Source organism: Hibiscus syriacus, unplaced genomic scaffold (assembly GCF_006381635.1).
Source record: "Hibiscus syriacus cultivar Baekdansim isolate YM2019G1 unplaced genomic scaffold, ASM638163v2 tig00112852_pilon, whole genome shotgun sequence".
NCBI classification, from domain to species: domain Eukaryota; kingdom Viridiplantae; phylum Streptophyta; class Magnoliopsida; order Malvales; family Malvaceae; genus Hibiscus; species Hibiscus syriacus.
Window position 1 is genome coordinate 27,505 of NW_024063410.1, and position 22,327 is coordinate 49,831.

A 22,327-nucleotide genomic window follows, 5' to 3' on the forward strand; every position below is an offset into this window, starting at 1 on the left:
ATCTCATATGGCTAAGAAACATAGAAGAGCATCCTAAAAGTCTAAAGAGTAAAAATATGAGAACAAAACAATCTCACATTGCTAAGAAACATAGAAGCGCATCACAACTAACTTCTATAAATAATAGAGGTAATTTGACATTCAAAATCATGGAGTCTTTTGGTGAGCATTGAGTGAACTATTCTTTCACTTCAATTAAGCTCGAATTTTAGGCTTCAATCGAGCTTCTAATTTTTTTTTGAGTTCAATATTATATTTCGAATTTGAGTTGAACTTGATAATTTTTAGCTTGTGAGTTTGAGTTGAGTTGAGCTTACTTTTAAAGTTTTCAAGTTCGAGTCGAGCTCAGCAATACTCGAGTTCGACTTGGCTCGTTTAACAAACGACGTTGTTTGGTTTAATTTTTTTTTTAAAACAAAAATCCCGATTTTTCCAAATTTTTTCCGGTTTTCAGCCGGTCTGGTTCGAACGGTTCAACGGTTCTGACCGTTTACTAATAGCGGTTCAACCGGTTTAGATTGAACCGGACTAAACAATAGTTCCTCGTTGAACCGACCGATCCGGTCCGATTTTCAAAACAGAGATATTTTGAGTGTATGGGCTTCCATTTCATAAATATTTTTTTAAAATATATATTAATTAAAAATATTTATTAAAATGATTTACAGATAAATAATTAAATTAATATCAGTTGTAAAATTAATTTTTAATAAAACATATTTTATTTCTAAATATAATTATAAAAGTAATTAAAAATATTAAAATTTTGTATGAAATATTGAAACGTATTATGGGTTAGTATTTATTTATATAAGTCGCTATTAATCAGAATTGAAAATAAAAATCTAATGATTAAAATAGGTTTTCTTCTATTCTTTTGAATTCTAAGTTTTTGGTTAGACAAAAAACAATTGAAAGAACATCTACTCCCATTTATATGCTTTACAAAAATTAATTTGGAATTACCATGTATCAATTATTATTTTTATTAAACAATTACCACAATTAATTTAGAATTCAATATGTTCCGTTTTCCATGTAACTATAATCTTTAATTTAGATGGATCCAACATAAATGTAAACATAAATATTTAAAAAAATGAAAAATAAGATAAGCTTACTATGCATATTTGCAATGAGAATGTCAGGTTTTACTGTGTCGTTAAACCAACCAAACCGATGCATGTTAATATCCAGCATGTCTGATTTTTGTGTAAAGAAGAACAAGAAAATACGAGTTGTTCCTCAAAATCATTTAATCTGCAGCATGTTGCTAACAAACCCCAGACATTCTTAACTAAAATCGTCCGCGCTCCGTCTGGGGTTATCGTCGATGATCGAATTCAGACCAAAAATATATAAAAGTCTGAAAAGAAAAGAAAAAGAAGCGTACCATCAAAATTGAGAAGGGAACAGCAGAAGAACCCTTAACCGGAAGCTGAGCATTTATGGTGTAGAAACCAGCTCCGATGGATGGATCAGCTAGACTTTCATAGCCGCCGCTTCTTCCTCCAGCTTCTTCCATGCCATTTCTCGCTGCTCTTCCGCCTCTCCGGCTCTGGCCGTTTTCTCTTGAAGCCGTCTCTCGCACTCGTCAACTAATCTAGAATCCATCTCCACGAACATCTTCCTCACATTCACAGTCAACCCGTTAACTTCCGGATTCCAATGACTTTGGATATTCTTCTCCAGCGCCTCCAACACAATCGGTAAGACCACCTGCCGGTTCTGGGAGATTAACCCCACGATGCGCTCACTGTTCCAGAAGAAAAGGGCTCTTTCTGCCACCTGGAAATTACGGCTATTAACACAGCGTGCAATTCGTCGGAAGAGAGGAACCATGCAACGCTGGAACTCGGTGGAGTGCATCGCTTCGAGTACTTTCTCAAGCTCCCCGAGAAAAAGAACTTCCTTTTGACAATTAACCACCGGCCAATACCTCAACAACCCTTTAACAACCACATCAGCCAGCTTATAATCCTTATCCACAAACTGAACCACGCAATAAGATAATTGTTGATGATACAGAGAAAGCTGTTTCAGTTTATGCAAAGGGATCAGTGTTCTCACTAGGAACAGCTTGTGTTCTTCTTTTATCGGCACGGAGAAGCCATTGATGACACTTCCTAGAATCTCTAAGAGTTCTCCGACTCCGCTGTGCCTCTGGGATTCGTATATAAACCTATAGAATATATTGTTTATGCCTTTCCTGATGCATGGACGATGCACCACGAATTTACCATAAATCCTATGGAGAACCGTTTTCAGAACCAAACAAATCAATGAGCTTCAAGACGAAGGTCTGATCGATGTATCGCTTGGCAGCCTTGGTTTCTGTATCTGAGGAAACAACGTACCTCAAGAGAAGCTCGTACACAATCTGTAGATGCTGCCACGCGGGTTTCCAATAGTCTTCCTCTTCTTCGGGATCTCCGCCTTCCGATGCGTTGGTCTCGTGGGCCGGCGGCGGGAGGGGCCGGAAGATGTTGATTCCCACCATCTTGATCATCTCCCCCAGGCAGGCCTCCGTGATCTTGCTCATGCCGGTTTGTATGAAATCCACGAGCTGGTTAATTCTTTCGTTTTAAAGTTGGTTTTGATTCTTGAGATGATAATAAAGCTTAAGTGAAGCTTAAGGTAGCTTAAAACTCTAAGATGATTAAGTTAGAAATGATTAAAGATGAGAGGTTTATAAGTGAAATCTTGGAAAAGAGTTAGTAATTGAAGTTGAAAGCTAAATTTGACTTGTCAATAGTTGAATTAAAAGATATGAATGCTAATAATGTTAATAATGATAGGATTAATAAGAAAGATAATGAAACGATATGGATATGTATGTATTTATGTTTCGGTGCATAATATGTTTTATAGTTTAATATGATTACTTGAAGTGTGCATAGTAGGAAATGGTAATGAAATGTTATCTTTAAGTTTAGTTATGTCTCACTAAGTCATCGACTTAGCGTGTGAGTGTTTCACACGTAGGTTCCGGAAAGCAAGAAGAGAAGTTAAGAGGAGCAATACAGGTCAGCCTCTCCTCTACTATGATCAGATCAGATAAGAGTTTTTGAATCACATGTATTTTGTTTATTGAAAATAGTTTACATGTAATTAATGTTTTGAATTATATACGCTCTGATCAATTTTGAAGATATTTTATTTGTAATAATATGAATTATGAAATTTTATTTAATGTAATTCGATTTTTTTTCATATTTGTATACAAGTATAAGTTTTGAAAAGTCAATGTGACACCTCGGACTCGGATCCGGGTCGGATACGGGTTGGGGTGTTACAGTTCTAATGATATTTTGGATATTTAGAAGTATTAAGTTGAGATAAGTTGGTTTGGATAAGTGAAGTTTAGTTTTAAGGCATGAAAGGAGATAAAAGTGGGAGATTTTGGTAAGTTTTGGTTAAATTTCGAAATCAAAATGGTAATTTCTGGGTAAGGATATCAGTACTAGAAGAACAGTACCGATACTTCAAAGTAAAATTAGTTTAAATTCGAGGATCAACATCGGTACTGATTGAAGGAGGTATCGATACTGAAATGGGGGTATCGATACCAATGGTAAGGTATCGATACCATTATCAAGTTTGAAATTCCAGAATGCCAAAATGGTATCGGTATCGAAGTGGGTATCGATACCATAGAAGGGAAGTATTGTTACTGTAGGAGAGGTACATATACTAATACGCCTGAAATGATGAACTAAGTGTTTCTTTCGGCTTAAGTTATTATGATTGGTTATAAGCAATATGAATTGTGATATTCATTTTCGATTGTTCTTGTGTAGACATTGAACCAAGACAAATTCCGGACAACTCAACGTTATAGATTATCGATCAAAAGTGATAAGGATTTCGTTTAAGACTTTTGTGAGGCAAAGGTGAGTGCAACTCATTTGTTTTTGTCGTAACCGTCTTTCGGTTTGGGCCCCAGAATTGGGCTTCGACTTGAAAAATGTGGATTGGAGTCGCCACCGACCACTTTAAAACGAATTTAGGTGGGTCGGACACCATCTTACCTGATCTGCGTTGTACCAAAAACGTGTCGGGTTCGGGAGTCGGTTACGGCCAAGGAATGATTAACACCCTCGAACCTCCCTTTCGGTACCAATTATTTTACTGGTTGTCTTTATTTGCGAAAATTAAAATTAAAATTTAAAAGCATTCGATTCGAATTGTTTACTTTTGATAGATTTGAATACCCTTAAAAGATAAAAATGTTAGATTCGTAGCGGAGTATGAAATCGAATTAGGATAGCAAGTGTACAAACGTGAGAATATTAAATAAAACAAGAAAAATGGAAAATAACAAAACACGTAAAAAGATAAAAAAATAATAAAAATAAACAAAATGAATAAAATGTTAAAAAACAAAAATACAGATAAAGGAAAAAATTAATGGAGTAAAAATAAAAATAAAAAAGGGTAAAAGAAATTAAAATGAATAAAAATAATGTGTACATATAAAGTAGTATTTACTAAAACAAATAAAAATAATAAATATATAATACTAAGTAAAACAAATAAAAAATAAAGATATACATAATATTAAAAAAATAATAGAAAAAATAAAATAAAGTAAAAATATAATATATATATATATATATATATATATATAAATAAAAACAAAAATAAAATATTAAGAATTTATATATATAAAAGTATAAAATATAATATTAAGAAGAAATATATATACATAGTAAATGGAGAAAAGTTAATACATTTATACATATTTATATATATATAAAATGATATAAGATATATATAGAATAAATAATATAATATAAATAAATAAAAAAACAGAGGAATATAGTAAATAAATAAAAAAATAATTAAATATATATATATATATATGTGACGAAATTAATAAAAAGTAAAATTAAAGGGTAAATTTCAAGGTAAATTAAAGATTAAAATTGACTTAGGGGAAATATTAAATACTTTTAAAAAATGAACATGTCTCGGGTGTAGATCTAGGTTTGAAACTTCGAAACCTCACCCTTTTTTGGTCATCGGCGCGACCCACGCTTTGGGTTATTCGAACCAAATCTCAAGAAAAATAACATGCACATGCGAGAAATGAACGAATCAAGATAAAAAAAGATGTTACATTTTATTTCCTTTTCGAATCATTTACAATAGCTTTGCCTTTGTATTTTCCGTGCTTTCCTCTTTATTTTGTGTGTAAATCGTGTCTTACAAATGGGGAGGATTACATGTACTTATAGTGAAAAAAACTAACTAACAATAAAATCCTAATGCAACTAGACTCTTTGCTCTGTTGTTGCACGTTTGCTGGTGTGGTTGTTGCTTTAAAAGATATGGTGGTGGAAGAGTCCTCTTAGAAGAGGAACTCTTGCTAGTTCTATCTTTTAAGAAAATTGGTGTCTACAGCTGCCCCTCTTTGTCCTTTTTTGTGGAACAAAAAATAGGACAAAGATAAAAATACACAAATTTTCGTTCAGTGGAGTTGAAGAATAACTCCCTGTCGAATTGAGTTGAGGATGGCTCCTCCTTCGCGAAGTTGAGTCAATCTTGAAATGATTTGAATCAGAATGTGGCTTCTCGTTGTAGTCCACTTTGGTCTTCTTCTCGGTTTAAAGACCTTGACTAAAAATTTGACTGGAAAGTAATCTCTTGAGTCCACAATGTGGTTGATATGCCCTCGAGCTGAATAAAACCGAACTCAAAAAGTCTTCGCTGACAGATAGTTTTTCCCGACTTAAGCTATACTGACGGAAAAAAGGCTTCTTACTACTAAGGCACGGCTAACGCAGATCTTCTTCTTGGCTTGAAAACCTCGATTGCAGCCGGACAATAGTGTGATTGAGGTGTTATCGAGCTGAATGGAATCAAACTCGACAATTTTATTGACATATAGCTCTTCTTGCCTTGAGTTATGTTGTAAATGATGTTCCTTGGAGCTGAGCGTAGTCGAACTCGAAGGTCTTTTGGTGACAGATAACCCTTCTAGCCTTGAGTTATGATGTAAATGATGTGCCCTCGAAGCTGAGTGTAATCGAACTCGAGGGTTTGGTGTTTTAAGAGAAACATTTTCAAAGGTTTTTTTTTGTGTTTCAAGAGAAACAATCTCAAAGGTTGAAGTTTCAAGGAAAACTGTCTCAAGAGAGACAAAACTTGTTTCAAGAGAAACTGTCTCAAGAGAGACAAAAACTTCCAAAAGAAACTGTCTCAAGGGAGACGAAATTTGTTTAACGTAGAACATATTCAAATATTTTGTTTCAAAGGAAACTGTTTTCAAAGTTTATGCTTCAAGAGAAACTATCTCAATGGAGACAAAATTTTGTTTCAAGGGAACATATCTCAAGAGAGACAAAATTCATTTCAATGGAAATGGTTTTCAATGTTTATGTTTCAAGGGAAACTGTCTCAAGGGAGACAAGATTTTGTTTCAAAGGAACCGATCTCAAGAGAGACAAAATTCATTTCAAGTGAAATGTTTTCAATGTTTATGTTTCAAAAGAAACTATCTCAAGAGAGACAAAACTTAGTTCCAAAAGAAAATGTCTCAAGGGAGACAAAATTTGTTTCAAGGGAAACATATTTGTTGAAAACATTTTGATATTTCGATATAACAAATTAAGTTAAATGAATTTTAAGATTTTCCAAATGATTTTCTAAATATATTCGATATAACTATTCGAATATCAAAACATTACTCCAAATATTTCAAAAATCATTTTTAATCCTTACTCAAGTGTAAAATTAAGTTTTAATCTTAAAACAATTTCAAAATAATTTTACAAAGTATTTCGAACCATTTCAAAGCCAACCAGATTGCTCAGAGGGAACCGATTACCCCCCAAGGGGGTACCGATTCCCCCCTGAATGGTTTGGCTCCGAGATTTCCAGTATGCTCGGAGGGAACCGATTCCCCCCAAGGGGGTACCGATTCCCCCCTTGTATAACGGTCGAAATATTTAAATTTTACACTTAGAGAACCGATTCCCCATAGGGGGTACCGATTCCCCTCACGCTCTAAGTTGTTTTATTAATTATTTTCACACTAAAACGGCTATATTATATTCTCTAATCATACCAAACGTTCAGAAGTGATTCAAGGTGTATTTAAGCAAGCTTAGAAGCCATTGATCAATAATAAGAAACATCAAGCAACTAGAATCAAGAGAGAATCAAAGAGAAAGCATCAAACCTATTGTGTTCAATTATATTTATTCTTGAGTGTTCTTTCTTTGTTCTAGAATTATGCAAACATATTTGCCTTGTGAGGTTTTTCTTGTAAGTTTGCAAATTTGTATTTCTCTTTGAGAAAAGAATGTTCTCAAGAATTGGGGTATATTCTTGAGGGAGTTGTAAGGTTATCTCTTTGGCCTCAAAAGAAAGAACAAATTAGTGAATTTTTTGGAAAATCCTTAGTGTGGATAGCTAAGGTAGTGGACGTAGACTTTGTTGATAAAGTCGAACCACTCTAAATAGATGTGCAATTACTTTTAATTTTCTGCAAAAGCTTCCACCAAAATTTTTAATTGCCAATTCACCCCCCTCTTGGACGATTCCATCAATCGATTAACTCAACAATTGGCATCAGAGCCTAACTTATTTGAAGGTTTAATCTCCTCTTGAGTTGATTCGGGAAGAGTTATATCGATAATCAAAGTCATCAATGGCCTTAGCTTCAAACTTCGACTCCGGTCTCGATTCGATGCCCGTCAACAAGTCTCCTTTCTTCAATGGGGCTAACTATGCCTATTGGAAGAATATAATGATGTACTTCATTAAAGCAAGTGACATGGGAGCATGGAATGTCGTAGAAGAATGATACTTCAAGCCTCTCACTCATCAAGATTATGGAGTGAATGAGAGACAAAAATGTTCCAGCTCAACTCCAAAGCCATCCATATCATATTTTGGGCTCTTGGACCAGATGAATATGGAAGAGTTTCATCTTGTACAACCGCCAAAGAAATATAGGACAAACTTCAAGTCACTCATGAAGGTACCGATGAGGTAAAGAAATCTAAAATTAGTATTCTAACGCATAGCTATGAAAATTTCAGGATGAAACCAAATGAAGATATCAAAGCTATGACGGATATATTTTCAACGATTGTCAATGGTCTCAAATCATATGGAGAGATCATTTCAAATGAAAAGCTTGTGAGGAAGTTAGTCTACTCCCTCCCAAAATCGTGGCAATCAAAGAAGACGGCAATCATCGAGTCTAAGGATCTAACATCCTTAACTCTTGAAGAGCTAATCGGTTCACTCTTCACTCATGAAATAATGCTTGAAGATGAGGTGGACCTTGATAAGATTGAAGAGACACCAAAGGAGAAGGAGAAGAAGAAAAACATTGGAGTTGCTCTCAAATCCTCAAAAAATGAGAGTGATTCGGATGAAGATGACGATGACGAGGAAATGGCATTGTTTGCCAAACGGTTCAGAAAAATGATGAGACCTTACCGAGGAAGAAAATTCAAACGAAATGAAGGCCTCAAAAATGAACCAAAATAAAAGGACTCGATTATTTGCTACGAATGCAAAAAGCCAGGGCATGTCAAATATGATTGCCCACAATTGAAGAGAAAGGGTCAATCAAAGAATAAACACAAGGCTCATGTGGCTACATGGAGCGATGAAGAAGGTTCCGATGAAGAGGAACAAGAAGTAGCAAACTTGTGCTTGATGGCATTCGGGGAAGATTCTAAGGTAACCTCTAACTCATATGATTTTGATGATTTATCCTATGATGAGCTATTAGAGGAATATAATGGGTTGGCTTTGGATTATGAGAAATTGTTTTTAAAATATAAAAATGATGTTTCAAAATTGAAAAATGAAAATAAACTCATATCCAAAACCAACAACGATCTTGAAAGTAAAATCAAAGATTTGCAAATCAAACTAGAAGAGTTTGAAAAGAAAAATTTGGATTTGCAAAATTTACTTTCAAAGGTCAATAATGATCATCAAAAGAAAATTGATGATCTTAAAATTTCTTTTGATAAAGTTGGAACAAAATGTTTTGAAAATGGAGAAAATTCAAAATCCAACTTTGTTAGAAAAAGTTTTAAAAACTACACTCATAGAGGTCCCCAAAGAACCTCTAATGGAAAAATCGTTAGAAGTATATGGGTTCCTAAGGAGCTCATTACTACTAAAGATAAGGATATCCTACACAAATGGATACCTAAGGGGACTAGGATTTTGGAAACTAATGAATATGGGCCCAAAAGAATTTGGGTACCAAAAATCAAAAATTAATCTATGTTTGTAGGGAAAGGAGCATTGCTACAAGGCACGGGAAACAAATTCAAATTCATGGTACCTTGATAGTGGATGCTCAAGACACATGACCGGAGACAAAAGCCGGTTCATTGAGCTAAAGGCCAAAAATGGAGGAGAAGTGACTTTTGGAGACAATTCAAAAGGTCACATTGAAGGTATTGGTACAATAGGTAATACCTCTTCCATACAAATTAAAAATGTTTTATATGTGAATGGATTAAAGCATAATCTATTGAGTATTAGTCAATTATGCGATAAAGGATTCAATGTCTTATTTGAAATTAATGGTTGTAAAGTCGTTGACATTGCATCTAATCGGATTATGCTTGTTGGTCATAGAATAGGAAACATATACATGGTGCATTTAAATTCTTTTGATATGACTAATTTATGCCTAGTTGCTAAGGATGAGCATGATAGTTGGTTATGGCATAGGAGACTAGGACATGCTAGTATGAGTGTTTTGCAACGGTTAATTCAAGGAGACCTAGTAAGAGGGTTGCCTAAGCTTAAATTTGATAATGATAAAATATGTGATGCTTGTGCTAAAGGAAAACAAAAGCGAGTTTCTTTTAAATCCATTAATGATGTATCAACTAGTAGAGTTTTACAATTGATCCATTTAGATCTTTTTGGGCCAACTAGAACTACTAGCTTGGGTGGAAAACAATATGCATTTGTCTTGGTAGATGACTATTCTAGATATACTTGGGTTCTATTTTTAAGTACTAAAGATGAAGCATTAGAACAATTCATCACATTTTCAAAAGTAATCCAAAATGAAAAAGGTTACTCTATAACTAGTGTTAGGATTGATCATGGAACTGAATTTGAAAATCTTGGATTTACTGAATTTTGTAACTCTAACGGTATTAGCCATAATTTTTCAGCACCTATAACCCCTCAACAAAATGGAGTTGTTAAGAGAAAAATCGAACTTTAGAAGAAATTGCTAGAACCATGCTTTGTGAAAATAATTTGCCAAAATATTTTTGGGCGGAAGCCACAAATACCGCTTGTTATGTTATAAATCGAGTAATGATTAGGCCAATTTTAAAGAAAACTCCATATGAAATTTTCAAAAATAAAAAGCCTAACATTAGCTATTTTCATCCTTTTGGATGTAAATGTTTTGTTTTAAACAACGGTAAAGAGAACCTTGGCAAATTTGATGCTAAAAGTGATGAAGGAATTTTTTCTGGGTTATTCCTTAAATTCTAAAGCTTATCGAGTATTTAATAAAAGAACTTTAGTTGTAGAAGAGTCTATACATGTTGTTTTCGATGATAATCCCCTTCCGAGGAAGGATTCTTGTGTAAATGATGATGTAGGTGTTATAAATACAAATGACGTTAGACATGACGTTGGAGAACCATCATCAAGGGAAGAAACGAAAAATGAGGAAACTCATGATCCTCTTGAGAATCCAACCATTGAAGAAAGGGAAATATCTTATCCAAGAGAGTACAACTATGTCAAGGATGGTGAAATTATAGGTGATCCATCCAAAGGGGTAACAACTCGATCTTCTCTTAGAAATATTTGTAATTATGTTGTATTTATCTCATGCATAGAGCCTAAGAATATTAAAGAAGCATTAAACGATGAACATTGGATTATGGCTATGCAAGAAGAGTTAAATCAATTTGAGAGAAGTAAAGTATGGACATTAGTTGAAAGGCCTAGCAATAAATCTACTGTAGGTACTAGATGGGTATTTGGGAATAATCTTGATGAGAGTGGTAATATAGTGAGAAACAAGGCTAGACTTGTTGCTCAAGGGTATACTCAAGAAGAGGGCATAGACTATGATGAAACATACGCTCCTGTAGCTAGGATGGAAGCAATTAGAATGTTATTAGCATTTGCATGTTTTCATGAATTTAAATTATATCAAATGGATGTTAAAAGTGCATTTTTAAATGGTTTTATAAAGGAAGAAGTGTATGTGGAACAACCTCCAGGTTTTGAAGATTCAAAATTTCCGGACCATGTTCTTAAATTGACAAAAGCTCTTTATGGTTTAAAACAAGGTCCTAGAGCTTGGTATGAAAGATTGTCAAATTTTTTAATTGAAAAAGGTTTTTCAAAAGGGAAGGTTGACACTACATTGTTTTTAAAGCATAAAGGTAAAGATTTATTAGTAGTTCAAATTTATGTTGATGATATAATATTTGGTTCTACTAATGATGTTCTTTGCCAAGAATTTTCTAAGATAATGCAAAGTGAGTTTGAGATGAGCATGATAGGGGAGCTCTCATTTTTCTTGGGACTCCAAATAAAGCAAAGAAAAGATGGCATCTTCATCAATCAAACTAAGTACGTCAAAGATATGCTCAAGAAGTTTGGACTGGAAAATAGGAAACCTCATGACACTCCAATGAGCTCTTCAACAAAGCTTGACTTAGATGAAGGAGGTAAATGTGTAGATGTTAAATTATATAGGTCAATGATTGGCTCTTTGCTTTATCTAACTGCAAGTAGACCAGACATTATGTTTAGTGTTTACTTATGTGCTAGATTTCAATCATGTCCTAAGGAATCACATTTACTAGCTGTTAAGAGAATCTTTAGATACCTTAAGGACACTCCTAGTTTAGGACTTTGGTATCCTAGAGACTCTAGCTTTAGCTTGCATGATTTTTCTGATGCGGATTATGGAGGATGCAAATTAGATAGGAAAAAGCACCTCCAGTACTTGCCAATTCCTTGGAAATATGCTGATTTCTTGGTTTTCAAAGAAACAAAATTGTGTTGCATTATCTACCACTGAAGCCGAATACATTTCAGCTGGTAGTTGCTGTGCACAAGTTTTATGGATGAAACAACAACTTTTTGATTATGGAATTGAAGTAGGTACTATTCCTATCAAGTGTGACAATACTAGTGCTATTTGTCTCACTAAAAATCCCATCCAACACTCTAAAACTAAGCACATTGAAATAAGACATCATTTCATTAGAGACCATGTCACTAAGGAAGATGTAGTTCTAGAATTTGTTGATACTTTGCACCAATTAGCGGATATCTTTACAGGGGAATCGATACCCCCTGGGGTTCTGGTTATACACAGGCAAAACCCTTCAAAAATCCTCAAACCCTCATCTTCTCTTCCTTGCCGCCTATCACTCCTGTTCTCTCTCAAATCTCCATTTTTGCCTCAAATCAACGACATTAACGGAATTCACTTCAAATATCATCTTCTAAACTTGTTGGAATCATCACAAACGTGCAAACTTCATCTAATCTCACTCAAATTCGAAATCCTTCAAGGTATTTTTTTCAAAACTTCTATTTCATCAATTTATGAACATAGAACTAGTTTTAATTAGTTCTAGGATGAACTTTAGATCGGGCATTGATTGTTTAGTGATTATAATCTAGATATCACAACTAATTTCATAAAAAACACAAGAATTTTCCAATTTTTTTTTTAAAATTTTGAAATAAAAAAATTGTTGATTTTCAAATTATTGTGTTTTGATTGAATTATGTTGTTATTATAAAAACTATACGTATATTGTTTCTCAAAACCGTATTTTTTAAAAGTATTCAAAAACTTTGCCATTAGGATTGATTTAAGAACCTTGAAATATTGAGGACTCAATTGAGTTTTGGGATTGATTGAATTGCATACATGTGTTTTAAATTACAGGTTATCCATTTTATTCCGATTTCCTAAATCATGTCCAATCCTAAACGTGCTAGGTCATCATCTAGTCGCTCACACCGTCAACCAAATTCACCTCCAAATCCTCCTCATATTCCAATTTCTAATCATAATCCCATTGATCCTAACTTGACTATCCAAAATTCGTGTTTCAATCATCCTGGTCCTAGAAATTATCGTTTTTGGTATTATCAATATTTCGACTCTTACAAAATCCGGGAAGAACGTATTCCTTCTCGTCAAGCTATGTTAGCTATTAATTTTAAATATCTTCCTCTTTTACAAGAGTGGAAATTTGAAAAACACTTTAACCTTGAACCCATCATTTATCATCAACTTGTTCGTATTTTCTATTCTAATGTCATTTGTGTTAAAAACCAAACTGAAACTGAAACCATAGGAATTCGTTCCTACCTCCTAGGACAATTCTTATATATTGACTTGGCTTACATAGCTAATACATTCGGATTAGATAACGATGATATTTCAAATGAAAAACAGGTTTTAGGATCTCATTATAAAAGAAGAGATAGTGCGAGTGTCTTAGACCTTCATGAACGTTTTCTTCATCTAATGATTTCTTGGTGGTTTCGACCATCCGGAGGTCGTTATTCTACTCTTAGAGCCTTAGATCTTTGGTGGTTACATTGTTTCGAAAATAATATTAAAATTAACCTACCTCAGATTATTTTTGCTGAAATTGTTGAAGCCGTAAATCTTGTTCCTAACAAGAAACTTTGTTCATCTTTAGTTTACGGTTATATTTTGAGTAATCTGTTTTCCAAAGATGGGCTTAGAGTCGGTCTAGATGCCGTTTTTCCCCTTAAGAAACAAATTAATCTTCTTTCCTTAACTAGAGCGGGATGGATTAAGGATAAGGAAACCGGTGAATGGGTTCAATCTTCTGCAAATACTTCAGGAGCTAGTTCTTCACAAGCTCCACCCGAAGCTGATGAAGATCTCGAGCTTCAGCAATTAATGCGAGACATCGATGAAGCCGAAGATGAGCCTGAGTAGCCCGAGAAGCAGCTCGAGGAGAAAGCACAACAAACACATCAAATTCCTCCATATTTTCAATCCTTTATGGAGACATTCGACTTCCGATATGCTACCATGGATTCGCGCTTTAATTCTATAGAGTCCCATTTATCCACAATAGGAGCTCAATAATTAGCAATTCTTCGGGAGATGCGTGCAAACAATGAAGCAACCAATGCACGTATTAATGACCTCACTCACAAAATGGCCGCTATGCGAGCTCGTTTTCCTCCTCCTAATCCGGATATGTGATTCTGTGCTTAAATTTAAAACTTTGAACTAAACGATTATTGCTTCAACTTTTTGGATTGTTTGATTTTTGTGACTTTGGATTTGTTTGTTTGAATTTAAATATTTTCTTTTGATGGTTTAGTTAAATTTATTGCATCATTTACATCATTATAGCAATATGACCAATTTTGCCATGTCACATTAATTATGAATATTGATTATGAAACTAATGGCTAACGGTTTTATTGCTTGTGATCTTAAAAGCTTAAAATATAATCAATTGGTTAAATAATTTCAAACACTTGTTTAAATTCTTTAAAATGTCTTTTTGATTTAACAGAAAAGGGGAGAAGTGTTAAATGTGTTTTTAAATGATAAATGGGAGAAATGTTAAAGTAAGGGGGAGTAATTTCAAAACTTGATTTCAAAATCTTAAAAATTACTAAAATGTTTTGTTATGTCAAAAAGGGGGAGATTGTTGAAAACATTTTGATATTTCGATATAACAAATTAAGTTAAATGAATTTTAAGATTTTCCAAATGATTTTCTAAATATATTCGATATAACTATTCGAATATCAAAACATTACTCCAAATATTTCAAAAATCATTTTTAATCCTTACTCAAGTGTAAAATTAAGTTTTAATCTTAAAACAATTTCAAAATAATTTTACAAAGTATTTCGAACCATTTCAAAGCAAAAATTCCATATTGCTTAGAGGGAACCGATTCCCCCCCAAGGGGGTACCGATTCCCCCTGAATAATTTGGCTCCAAGATTTCCTGTATGCTCGGAGGGAACTGATTCCCCCCCAATGGGGTACCGATTCCCCCTTGTATAACGGTCGAAATATTTGAATTTTACCCTTAGGGAACCGATTCCCCATAGGGGGTACCGATTGCCCCAACGCTCTAAGTTGTTTTATTAATTATTTTCACACTAAAATGGCTATATTATCTTCTCTAATCATCCCCAATGTTCAGAAGTGATTCAAGGTGTATTTAAGCAAGCTTAGAAGCCATTGATCAATAATAAGAAACATCAAGCAACTAGAATCAAGAGAGAATCAAAGAGAAAGCATCAAACCTCAAGTTTGAGCATTTCAAGCCTATTTTTTCATTCAATATTCATTTTGCTTTCAAGAACACTTATTGTGCTCAATTGTATTTATTCTTGAGTGTTCTTTCTTTGTTCTAGAATTGTGCAAACATGTTTGCCTTGTGAGGTTTTTCTTGTAAGTTTGCAAATTTGTATTTCTCTTTGAGAAAAGAATGTTCTCAAGAATTGGGGTATATTCTTGAGGGAGTTGTAAGGTTATCTCTTTGGCCTCAAAATAAAGAACAAATTAGTGAATTTGTTGGAAAATCCTTAGTGTGGATAGCTAAGGTAGTGGACGTAGACTTTGGTTGATAAAGTCGAACCACTCTAAATCGCTGTGCAATTACTTTCAATTTTCTGCAAAAGCTTCCACCAAAATTTTTAATTTCCAATTCACCCCCCTCTTGGCCGATTCCGTCAATCGATTAACTCAACAAGATTCAAAGATTTGTTTCAAGAAAAACTATCTCAAGAGAGACAAAATTCATTTCAAGGGAAATGTTTTCAATATTTATGTTTCAAGAGAAACTGTTTTAATGAAAACAAAATTTAGTTCCAAAAGAAAATGTCTCAAGGGAGACGAAATTAGTTTCAAGGAAAATAAATTCAAATATTTTGTTTCAAGGGAAACTGTCTCAAAAGAGACAATGGTGAGCACGATTTCCTTCATCGTGAAGTTGAAACCGTGGATGGCCCCTTTGTCGTGAAGTTGAAATCCAAGTAAGTTGTATTGTTCAGAGTCCAATATCCTCCGCCGTGAAGTTGAAATTGGCTTCGAGCAAATTACTCCCGAGCAAATTATGTTGCTTTGAGTCCAATATCCTTCGTTGTGAAGTTGAAATTGACTCTGAATGAAATTGGAAAGTTATTTGTCGACAGACAGTTGCCTCATTCGCTGTGAAATTGAGCAACCACCATCAATTTCTGAATGTGCTTTGAATCGAGTATCTTTCGTCTTGAAGTTGAAACTTGACTCTAAAGCTACAAAAATTATGTATGTGAAAAAAATGATGCTCCAAAATGCATGCATAATGAATCAGTTCTTGTTTTATTTTTTATCTGCTGGTTCCTGCACGTGGAGGAAAGACCTTTGAAGATTTGATAATTCACATCAGGATATTGAATTCCCAAAGATGCCCCAATATTCGATGTTGAATCTAAAAAAATGCCCCAACATTTGATGTTAAATCTCAAAAAAATTCCCCAACATTTGATGTTGAATCTTTAAAGATGCCCTTATTGTTCCTCATTTCTTGCTTCAGCATTGATTCTAAGCATGAGCTTTGTGTTTGAGGGCCACATGTCATTTACCAAGATCCACTATAGAGAGATTGTCTTGTTTTAAAAAATGTTTTTCTTTCTCATTTATTTTCAAAGTTCTGAAAATATCGAAAAAGAGTTTAGAAAAATGTTTAATCAAAAGTTTTGAAAGTATTGCCCTTTTCACGGTTTTACAATTGAGACAAATCATAAAACTAGAGATCATTGGATATCAAAGAATTAATTACATTGTTAATCATTCAATAAATTATAGCTATTTGACACGTGTCAAGATCAAATCTATTTTTGGGAAATGGTTAAGTAAGGAAATGATAAAAAAGTTTTTGTTTGTTTGATGCTCAAAGGTTTGATGGGGTAGCTTGCATGCTCTTCTATTGGAAGTGTTCTCCGATTCCCAGCTTTCTTGGTCACTCTCGGATTGTGTGATGTCTTATCAAGGAATTTGTGCGATCGCCTCAGTTGCCCAATTTTTGTATTCGAGTCGTCTTTTCAGGTTTTCAACTCGAATCCTCCTCTGGTTTCAAGACGTCATAGTGGGGGACATTGTACCCAAATCGACTACATCCTGGTTCGAAATCGGGACCGATGGGCTTGCATTGACTGTAAGGTGCTACCTGAAGAGGCATGTGCATCACAACACAGATTGTTGGTTTTGGTGTTCCGCGTACGCCACGGGCGGAACACTCATAAAAGGACTAAACTAGGTAATCCAAAGATACTTTGGAAGAACTTACATGGAGCGACAACTGATGACTTTAAGAGTAAGGTTTTGTCTCATAAGGGTTTTGGAACTACAAACTCAAATAATGCAGATATGCTATGGAAAAATATGGCAAATTCCATCAGAGAGGTGGGTAAAAACACCCTTGGGTTATCGACAGGGAGGGTCAAGGAACATAAAGAATCGTGGTGGTGAAACGACGAAGTACAAACTAAGGTGAAGACAAATCAAATTTGCTTCAAGGAGTTTCTACAATACAATGACGACGAAGAAAGATTGAGAGCTAAACAAAGATACAAGGAGGCAAAGCGGGAAGCCAAGAATACAGTGGCTAAAGCAAAGGATAAGGCATACGAGGAAATGTACAAGAGATTAGACACCAAGGAAGAATAAAACGGCATTTTCAGGCTTGCAAAATCCAGGGAGAATAGGAAAAAGGATCTAGGTAGCATTAGGTTTATCAAGGATAACAATGGTGTTCTTTTAGTGAAAGATCATGATATTAAGAGGGTTTGGGGTAATTACTTTCTCGGATTATTTAATAACGGTGCCTCTCCCTATAGAGAAAATATCGTTGATGGATCATCCGACCATCATACTACGGCCAATGACTTCCCTACAAGTAGGATTGAGATTGAGGAAGTCAAAATGGCTCTTAGAAAGATGGGGAGGGACAAAGCTGTCGGTCCAAATCAAATTCCTATCACTGTGTGGTTGACCTTAGGAGAAGATGGAGTTAAGTGGTTGACCAATATCTTTAATATTATTTTAGAGATTTCCAAGATGCTAGAGGAGTGGAGAGAGTCTACGGTGATACCAATCTATAAGAATAAAGGAGATCCCCAACGTTGTGGTAACTACAGAGGCATTAAACTACTCAGTCATACCATGAAGCTATGGGAAAGGGTGATAGAGGCTAGGTTGAGACAGATTACTAGGATTTCGGAAAACCAATTTAGCTTTATGCCAGACAGGTCTACTACGGAGGCGATTTATCTACTTCGACGGCTTATGGAGAAATATAGGGAAAAAAATAGAGATCTTCACATGGCGTTCATTGACCTTGAGAAGGCGTATGATAGCGTTCCACGCGATACGATATGGAAGACCTTGGAAATGAGACAGATCCCAACTGCTTATATCCGGGCGATTCGTGATATGTATTGTAGATCTACTACATATGTCAGGACTACAGTTGGCGACACCGAGGCTTTCCCGGTGGAAATTAGACACCACCAGGGGTCTGCTCATAGCCCTTACATCTTCGCCTTGATTATGGACGACATCTTTTGTGCGACACCAGACGGTGTTCCATGGTGTATGCTTTTCGCTGACGACATTGTCCTAGTTGCTGAAACAAAAACTGAATTGGATAGTAGATTGACTTCCTGGAAGACTGTTTTGGAAGAAAAAGGTCTAAGGATCAATATTGAAAAGACAGAGTATTTATGTTCAAACTTAAGTGGGAACCAAAACGATGAAGATCTAGAATTATGCATAGAAGGACACGTTCTCCCCACAAGGGATTGTTTCAAGTACCTGGGGTCTATGATACATAAAGATGGGGGTATAGATGATGACGTTACACACCGTATAAAGGTGGGATGGCTAAAGTGGAGGGCTGCAACTGGAGTTTTGTGTGACAAGAAGGTACCTCTAAAACTTAAGGGAAAATTTTATAGAATGGCAATAAGACCAGCGCTACTGTATGGATCAGAATGTTGGGCAATCAAGAAGGATCATGTAAGGAGGATGGAGGCCGCAGAAATGAGAATGCTTCGATAGACATGTGGTAAAACTCTGTGGGACATGACACCAAACTCTGCAATTAGGATATCCTTGGGGGTGGTTCATGTATCCGAAAAATTGAGAGAGGGAAGACTACGGTGGTTTGGGCATGTCCTTAGGCGACAAACGTCGGATACGGTCAGGAGGGTAGAGTCGATTACACTCGACGGTGCCAGAAAGAGAGGATGGCCAAGGAGGAAGTGGGTAGACTGCTTGAGATCTGATTTGAAGGAATTAGCCCTTACCGAGGACATGACCTCTGATAGAAAAGTATGGAGACTTAAGACCAGGGTAGTCGAGTAGTGTGGGTCACAACCATAGGGTGTAGTATCTCAGTCTCCTTTTAATGCCTTCGTAGTAATCTCCATGACTTCTACTTTTTATACGCTTCTGTTATTAGATTTTATGAAGGCTTAGAACTAGGATAACGGAGTAGTGTTGCCTTAGTTTAGGTTTTAAACCATTTGACTTTATTCCTTCTCGTAGCTTGCTATCGCTGACTCCTGTGTATCCTTATCTTCAGTTTTCCTCTTTTTATATGTAAACTGGGACTTACGTTTCTATCTATAAGCAGAGATTTTTACGCAGGGATTTATTTGCAGGGATTTACTAACCATTACAGACGCAGATATGAAGACAGCATATGAAGACTATTCAACTATGTATTTATTGATTTATTTATGCAGGCATTGTATCTTATCTTTATTTTTAATTTTCTTAGTGCCGGAGGTCTTCCACGGAAGCTGCTCTCAATCTGGCGTTGGGGGCAGCCTACTACCCCACCTCCCCCTTACCTCATTGCATATGGGAATAGGGTTTTGTTGTTGTTGTTGTTGTATGCATTAATTACACTGTTTTTTGCAAATAACGATTAATCCTGATGGGCGGGATGAAATTTGAAGATAGTCTATTCTGTTTAGAAATCCATGTATGATTAGAATAGACTTTTAAGACACATAACGTAGGTCATGGTTCATGGTTATGAAAGAAAAGAATAAAAGGCCCAAACAAGTGTTTAAGGGTGATTGAACCAATGATCAATTCATTCTGATGTCTTCAATCCTGTCTTGCCCAATTTGAATCTGCTCGTATGTGTCTCTCTCTTGATGCTCTATGATCTTCGAGTGGAATGATTCAGTGGTTTAAAAATGATTGTGCTTGATCAATCTCATTTGATGCTCTATGATCTTCGAGTGAAGTGGTTCAGTGATTCGGAAATGATTGTGCTTGATCAATCTCATAGTTTGAATCTTGATGCGTCGTTTGAATCGAGAGAATCTTTGCATATGCATCTTGTCTTCTTTTTTCTTCAATTTTCCTTTGTTTTTTCTCTTTTTATTTTCTCTTTGCTTTTTTTCTCTTTTTGTTCTGATTGAATCTTCGCAATTGGCATTTGGTTCACCTTTCGGTATCTCATCTGAATCAATGTCTTCACTCATGCGAGCAGATTTTTTTACCTTGCCCCCAGTGTGGAGGGTGATCCTTGGTTAGGGTTGAATCAGAAGAAAAATATTATAGGCTCAAAAGGGGACACAAGGGATATATTTTTCCTGTTGTGAAGGGATAAATAAATAAAGTTGTTCATCATTTCATACATAGAAGTCTTCACAGAAGATGTATCCCCAGGGGGATAGATTTTCAGGATTAATTTTATTCACATGAAAACAATGTAATTAACGCATGATAAAATTATTTCGAGTGAATTCTTCTTTTTGCTTCTTGCTCCCAACATGTCTCAGTGTTCAGGCTCCTTGCGAGATGCCCCAAGATGTGTCTTAGAAGAATGCTTATGTTCAAATGAACAACTCAATGCATTGGGTTTTAATGATATAAAAATGTCAATTTTGAGTCTAAAAAGACAATGGTGTGACTTTATTGACTCAAAGAAAGGTATGGGTGTATCAAAAAGATAAAGGCATTGTTTAAAAAAATTTCAAAATGAGGTAATGTCAAAATTTGGTCTTTTTGGTAATGACCATGAGTTATTTTGGTAAAGAATCAAGGTATTTTATTTTGGGGTTTGAGACAGGATAAGAAAGGTCTAATCTTGCCATATGTCAAAAATCTATAATTCTTGAAGAATTAAAAGAATCCTTAATTCATTTAATATTCGAAGAACTAAAGATTAAAATTTGTTCAATTGCTCCACCTTAGAAAGTAGCATAAATTCAATCGTTTAAAATATTAAGCAAACATGAAAGATCAAAGACGTGTTCAAACAAAACAATCCTCTAAGTGCAAATGATATATGCAACGCCCCCTTCTTCGGCTGTCCATGCCCCTGAATCCATCAGGTTTTAGATCTTGCGCTTCAGCGCCTTATAGTTCTCAGATGAATGTTTGGAGCATCCTATGTGGCAACTGCAAACATCTTCAACATCGTAGCCCTTAGGATATGTGGACTCTTTTCTCAGATCATCCTGGCAGGATTAGTCGTACAACCAGCTGATCGGGCTCATTCGTTGTGATTTCAGTTTTTTTCTTTTGATGTTACAATCTTGCTTCCATGTGGTTAAAACCACTTCATCGAATTCTCCATGAAGAAATTTCATGTTTATGAAAATGCTTAAAAAATGAAATGTAGATGCAAAATGCAAAAATGCATGAAATGTTTGAGGCATTGATCCAAAAACATGTATGTTATTATAAATAATCTTTATTGGGACAAAAGTGGTTTATCTTTTAAGAGACAATAAACATATTTAAAGGTATATCTGGACTAAATCCTCTAGACCCTGAAACAAGTTGACTAGTCTTCTACTTTCGTCTGTCACCAGTTGAATGCCCTGTCAAACTGCTCCGGCTTCTCTGGCTAAATCGTACAAGTGACGAGATGTTTTTTGTACTTGTTCCCAAAAGTATCAAATGACTGCATCTCTGGCTTTCATCCTTTGCTGAATCGGAAACTCCATTGAAATCCTCCATCAATGGGATTATCTGAAGTTCATTTGCTTGTTTCTTGAATTTGTCGACAATGACTTCCAATTCAGCTATCATTTTGCCATCTTGTTCTTGTTATCTTTGAATGGACTCTCGAGGTTAGTAACTTTTTTTCTCGTCTTGCCCCTGCCACCTTTGTCAACCATAGCCGGACCCCTGCGTTTTTCACCTCTTGTATTACAACCCCTTTTTCCATTAATGCGAATTATTTATGTTTTAACAAACACATTTTTGATGGATCAACACCTCTTTCGAATGATGCAAATGATAAAAAAAA

At 35.1% G+C, this 22,327-nt stretch overlaps 1 pseudogene; it reads right to left on the reverse strand.

Moving 5' to 3' along the window:
* Positions 1 to 1,482: 1,482 nt before the first annotated feature.
* On the reverse strand, positions 1,483 to 14,021 carry LOC120183864 (annotated as a pseudogene).
* Between the last annotated feature and the right edge of the window lie 8,306 nt (positions 14,022 to 22,327).